This window comes from Panicum virgatum, chromosome 9N (assembly GCF_016808335.1).
Source record: "Panicum virgatum strain AP13 chromosome 9N, P.virgatum_v5, whole genome shotgun sequence".
NCBI classification, from domain to species: domain Eukaryota; kingdom Viridiplantae; phylum Streptophyta; class Magnoliopsida; order Poales; family Poaceae; genus Panicum; species Panicum virgatum.
Window position 1 is genome coordinate 41,743,109 of NC_053153.1, and position 6,811 is coordinate 41,749,919.

Below are 6,811 nucleotides of genomic sequence, written 5' to 3' on the forward strand. Positions count from 1 at the left end.
GCGGCGGCGATGGAGAGGACGAGCCGAGCAGGAGTGGGTACTGGGGTTTTTTAGCTGACCCGACCCACTTCGGCTCCCTCGTGGACAGCCAAATCGGCTAAAAGACCCAGTCGGGTGCAGGTTTGGATGGCTGAACAAACCCGATCCAACAATAGGGACCCAAAAATGCCATTTTGAGAGTTCAGGGACTGGGATGATACTACCTAACAAGTTTAGGGACCCATCATGAATTTTACTCATAAAACTCAAAGCTGAGCTGCCATGAGATGATGAGAACCCAGATGAATGTTACTATTTGACTCGAATTTGAGCAATAATCATTTCAACAAGCTGAGTACCACAAAAGAAAACATATTTTACTTGAGAAATCATTAATATTGAGGGTAATTTATATAGCATTGAATAATAATTTTAGTCATTTCCAATTAGTAATGCTAGTAATTGCTGCTTATGCCCAGGCATTGGTAGGAAATTGGATGATATTGAATTCAAATGACTACATGCTATGAATAAATTAATACCTGAGCGGACCCGCAAAAAAAATTAATACCTGAGCGGGGCATCGTCGTGTTTAAGTAAGATGAGCTGAGAGCCTGAAACCACGACCACACGCATAAAGAGCCTGCGTTCTTGTCTTGCATTTCTACAAAAAAAAACTTGTGTGCGATAGTACGTCAGGAGTAGGGCGCGCCCGTATGCACGAACAGAAGGACGAAATGCAACGCTGCCATGGTCATCAGCGTGGAGTCTCTATGGTGGGCAAGGGGCGCGCACGTATCTGATTGAGGCACTGTGCAGCTACGTTGGAGCCGATGGACTGCCCGCCCTACGCTGCGCGCCTGCGCCTTCCCAGCGGATCCGCCAGTCGCCTGCCACATGTTGTCATCAAGCTGCAAAAGACCAAAGGCTATGCACTTGTGGTTATTTATATTCATCCTATAAAATGAATATTCATGTCCAATCCTCGAGATTCTCTTCTCTATATTCAATTTCTTTGCACCCATCCATCCTCTATATCTCTACCTATATCAACCATCAGATGTGGGACCCACATGTCAGAAATTTTATCTTTTTTACCCCACTCCCTCCCTCTCCCTCCCCACTCCCTCCCTCTCCCTCCCCACTCTCTCTCTCCCACCCGCGTCGCCCCCTCTCCTGCTGCGGCCGTCCTCTAGCACGCTCGCCGCCGCTCCTGCAGGCTGCCGCCCCTAGAGCTCACTGCGAGGCCGCACCACCCCTGCCCTGGCGCTCGCTGCTGCCCCCTGGAGCTCGCCGTAGCCGCGCTCGCCGCCGCCCCCTCCCTCCCTCTCCGCGCCGGGCCCCTGCTCGGTGCGTCGGCGGCGCGCGCACTCCAGCTCGGCCGTCGGTGCCCCTTCTCGCTCCCTTGCTCCCTCCACCTGCGAGGCACGGTGGGTCGGGCGGGCTGCAGTGTGCGGCGGCGGCCTCCCTCGGTGATGCGGCGATACGGCGATACGACGGCGGAGCAAAGGATCCTGCCAGGCGGGCTCCGACCGGCGCTGGCACAGTGGGATCTGCCGGTGCGGTGCGGGCCTGCGCGCGGTGGCGCGGCCTGCGGGTTTAGCGAGGCCTGCGCACAGCGGCCATGGGCAAGCACGGTGCAAGCGGTGGCGGCCATGGGCGAGTGCCGCGCCGGCCCCTCTCCGCGCTCTCTCGCCTCCTCCTGCGTGGTGACCATGAGCGAGGTCGGGCTTGGATCTACGCACCGCCGGCTGAGCTCTGCCCACGCACCTCGGCCGACCTCGAGCTCATCGGCCTCCCTCACTCCGGCGGAGCTCGCCCCGCTCCCTCCGGTGGCGCACGAGCTCCGTCGCCGCCTCCTTGCTCCCCCACCTTTTCCCTCGCCTGCTCGGGCGGCGCGGCAGAGTCCGGCCATGGGGCCATGGTGGCCGGGCACTGCTCCCTCGCAGCGTCGGGCAGTTGGGAGACGCTCGTACATGTGGGCCCCACGTCACGGTAGCGCGTAGTGGAGGTCCGCTACACCCTCTTAGAATGGTGGATGGGTAGACGAATGGGATGATACTAGGTGACTATAGAGTACCCGTTGCAGCACATTTTACTGCATCTTTGTACTGCAGGAGTTTTTAGCGGATGGGATTCGGTATCCACTGCAGACAGCCTAAGGCCAAGTTTGGTTTTTTCAGTTTAAGTCATAAGTCCATCACATCACATGTTTAAATATCAATTTGAAGCACTAAACATAGACTTAGTATAAGTCATTTATAAGTCTTGACTTAATCACGAGACAAATCTATTAAGTCTAATTAGTCTATAATTTGATCACTATTGCTACAGTAACCCTTCACTAATTGTGCATTAATTATAATTAATAGATTCATCTAGAGTCCTAATTATAATTTATGCAATTAGTTTTATATTAAATTAGCATCCAAACATTCGAATTAACATCCGAACATTCGATATGATAACTGCTTAAAAAACCAGCTCACTGGCCGCCACCGCGAATGTCGCCGATGAGCTGGCAAGAGCGCGCAGGAGGCCGCGCATCCGATACCTAATCAGCTCATGGTCGTGGATCTCTCCTGCCTCGCCCCGGGATGCAATCATGCAAAGGAGGCAGGTAGGCGGGCGGAGGCGTAAGCGTCAATGTGGGCCCAGGGAGATGGCAATGGTGGAGTCGACGACACCCGACAGGAGCAGGCCTCGAGCTCGACCAGCGGCAGCCCGTTAGCTAGAGCATAGAGCAAATGGCTTCGGCCAGCGGGCACCGTAAGCATAGGGAAATGTCGTGGATGAAGCTTCCAGAAACGCTAGCGGCAACGCACCTGCTGGGACGCCCGATCAACAATTCAACATCCGACGGCTGAGAAAAAAATGACGTGGCCCAATAAAATGCTAGAGTTTACAAATTACAAACAAGTAAATAACTAACAACTAACAACGACGGCTACGGCAGGAATCTTTTGTTGACTTTTTTTAAGGGGAAAGTGTGTAACCTGAGGAAATGAGCAGTACTCACTCCTGGCTGTGATGAGTGAATTATCAACCGTACGGTGCGATCGTGTGCTTGGTCTTTGGTTGCAGGTACACGGGCGTCGAGTGTCGACGGAGAGTTGCCATGGAGGAGCTCAGGCCGGGCGGCAGCTGTGGCGTCCACTCTTGGATCGAGGGCGCAAGCAGCGACGGATGGTGGGTTTCTTGGTTTGTGCCACAAAGCCAAGCTGGCGGACGGCGGTTCAAGACGCCAAGTCGTGGAGGCACGGGCGTTGGTCTCGGGACTGGCGGAGGAACGGGCGTCGACGGCGTCTAGGGCCTCGCTGCGGGCGAGGAGGTGACGGGCTTCGGGCGGCGTCTAGGGCCGTCAGAAGGCCGAGGCGGGAACGGGTCTAGGGCCATGGTGTGGAGGCGGGATTCTTCCTGTGCGTGGAGTTTTGGCGGTTTTGTCAAAACCGACCACCTACCCAGGTTTCGCGGACCCTCCAAAACCGCGGATTGGATCTTCATCGGCGGGGCGGCATCGCGGAGAAGATTTCGTTTCGAAGAAAGAACCTCAGCCATCAGATGAGATCCTGTACAGGGTTCTGCAGCTTCGACCGGTCTGACTGGTCCCTAGGACCGGTCTGACCGGTCTGGGCGCGTCTGGGGTATTTAAGTCCCCTCTCACCTGCCCGTGGGAGTCATGTCTCTTGAGTCCATTTCTGTTTTCTCCTTCCCCTTCCTCCTGCTCTAGGTTAGGGCCAAGGTCTCCAACGCAAAGAATGATTAGGTTATAGCTAATCTCTCTAATCAAGAGGGTGGATGATAGGGTGGTAGGCACTAGCCTTATATAGCTGAATTCCTCTGAGATTCATGAATGCAATCGGTTTAAGATTCACCCTTGTGTGCTAAGTTTTCGTCCTCCCCTTCCTCCCTTGCGTTTTTGGGCTCAAATTCTCCTCTTTTGGTGTGTTTTGTATTTGAAGGAGACAAGCCCTTGGTTTTGTGTTTTGCTGAACTCGTTGCGACGATTCTAATCCATCTAGCCTAGTGCCAAACCCCCTGGAATCGCGAGTTCTCACGAATTGGAGTTTTTCACATTCTTGAGTAAACCCCAATCCACTTTGATCTTCCCTCGAATTCTCAAGTTCCTTTAATCTTTTGGGAGAGATCTCTTGGAGATATGTTCACGGGACAATTGTGAAGGTATCCTCCAAGTTGCGTTGGATTTGGACTTCGTTTGCTCAAGATTCAACATTTGAAGCCTTGTTCACGGGCTCTCTGGGAGCAACCGGTCTGACCGGTGTCGACTACCGGTCTGACCGGTCCGACCGGTCTGACCGGGGTGCTGCACCGGTCCCTGGCTGTGAGGTTTGCAGATTTTCTTGTTCGATTCCTTTTTTTCTCTCGCTCGTTCCTAGGGTCTATTTGTGTTGGTTTAGCACTTCCATAGCTATTCCACACTTCACCTAGAACTCTAGGGGTTGGATGCGCAATTGGGAGATAGGCCGTACTTTTGCTTCGGCAAAAGTTTTAATTGGCTCCCATTCACCCTCCTCTGGTCGCCTTTTCGGTCCCTCAATTGGTATCAGAGCTTGGTTAAGGTTTTCATTACCCTAACCGGTTCGAAAACCATTTAGCGACCATGGCGAGTATTGGTAAAATCCCTGTGTTTACCGGCGAGGACTATGCCTACTGAAAGATTTGCATGCGGGCTTTTTTGCAGAGCTTAGGAGCCGAGGTTTGGGATATAACCAAGAATCAGGCTTACGAGGTGCTTGCCGTTCGGACCACTCCTCTGCAAGTGACCGAGCACGAGGCTAACGCCAAGGCTTTCAATGCCTTGTTCACTGGCGTTTCTCGTGCAGAGTTCTCACGTGTCCAGGGTTTTCAAGAAGCCCACAAGGTTTGGACGTGCCTTGAGAACTATCACGAGGGCACACCTTAGGTTAAGGTTATGCTTTTCGAGACTCACCAGCATGAATATGAGAACTTCACACAGGGGCCGGGTGAGAGCATTGGCGACATGTTCAGTCGATTTCAATCAATTGTGAACAAAGTCAATGCGAATAGATTTGCTGATGCCCTTGACTACACAGAGCATGAGAAGGCTCTCAAGTTGCTCTACGCACTTGACCGCTCTGTGTGGGATCTCAAGGTGAACACAATCATCGAGTCTGCAGGCTATGAGACTCTGACCATGAACGAGCTCTTTAGCAAGCTCAAGGCCACTGAGGTGGATAACCAGACACGAGCCAAGCTCAATGGTGCCCCTCCTTCCAAGAGCATCGCTCTTGTGACTGGCTCAGGTGGATCGAGCTCTAATGCTAATTCTGCTCTTGGCTTTTCTCTTGCCTCTTTGCCTTCTGTTACAGATGAGCAGTTAGAGACGCTGGGCGACGACGACTTGTGACTCCTCATCAACAAGTTCCAGCATGTCTACCACAACAGGCAGAGGAGGAAGAACCCCGGGTGCTACCACTGCGGCGATCCGAACCACTTCGTCGCCGACTGCCCCAAGAAGTCTGGCGGTGGCCAGAACAACAACTTCGACTACTACCGCCACCGCGACCGCGACGAGGGAGGCTCCAACAAGGAGCATCGGCGCCACAAGCACCGCTGTAGTGACCGAGACAAGGGAGGGCGCTTCGACAAGGAGTCGCTCAAGAAGCGCTTCCAATACAAGGCCAAAAAGTGGGAGAAGGCTTTCTTGGTGCAGCTCAGCGACCTCGACAAGAGCTCCGACACCGACCGCTCTTCTTCACCTACCTCCGACGACAATGACAAGAAGAAGAAGAAGCGGGACAAGGAAGCCACCGGCTTCATCGGCCTTTGCTTGGCGGCCGGTCGGCGCAAGAGTTTCTGCACCATGGCGGGCGAGGCCAATGGTGCTCGTGCGTATCCAGGTGGACATGCTACACCGACGCACGACGACTCTTCTCCTGGATCTGAGAGTGATTCAGAGGTAAACTCCACTATCGACCTCCTTGATACTAAGGTTAGGGAGTTGTACGCCGCTCTCGACAATCAGAAAAGGCTACTTAAGGAAGCAGCTAGAGAGTGTAAGAAGCTTAGTGCTGAGCTGGCTTGTGCTAGAGAGAAATCTGGTGAGGATGAGTGTGCTGGCTGTATATCTCACATGAAATCTTGTTGCTCTCCATACCAAGCATGATGAGAACGTTGCGAACTTGGATGTTGCCAAGACTTCGCTTGCTAACGTGTCTCACGAGCTAGCCAAGGCCAAGAATGAGCTTGAATTGGCCAAGGACGCTCCTATTGTTAGTGATGTACTTGAATGTGATGAATGCTCCATCTTTAAGTCTAATCTAACTTCTTTGCAGTCTAAGTTTGCTGCTGTTGTGTGTGAGCTAGAGGAGCTTAGGTCTAGGCCTATTCTGCTTGGTGCTTGTAAGCTTTGTCCCACGCTTAGGTCGGAGCTAGATGAGAAGAACGCTTTGATTAAGTCTTTGGGGAAGACTAAGGTCGAGGAGTCTAGCCCACCTAATGATTGTCTTGTTTGCCCTGGTCTGATTTCTGATTTGGATGATCTTGCGGTAGAGAAAGCCAACTTGGAGAATGAAAACACATATCTTCATTGAGGGACCGAAAAGACGACCAGAGGGGGGTGAATGGGAGCCGATTAAAACTTTCGCCGAAGCAAAAGTACGGCCTATCTCCCAATTGTGCACCCAACACCTAGAGTTCTAGGTGAAGTGTGGAATAGCTATGGAAGAGCTAAACCAACACAAATAGACCCTAGGAACGAGTGAGAGAAAACACGGAAGCGAACGAGAAAATCTACAAACCTCACAGCCAGGGACCGGTCAGACCGGTGCAGCACCCCGGTCAGACCGGT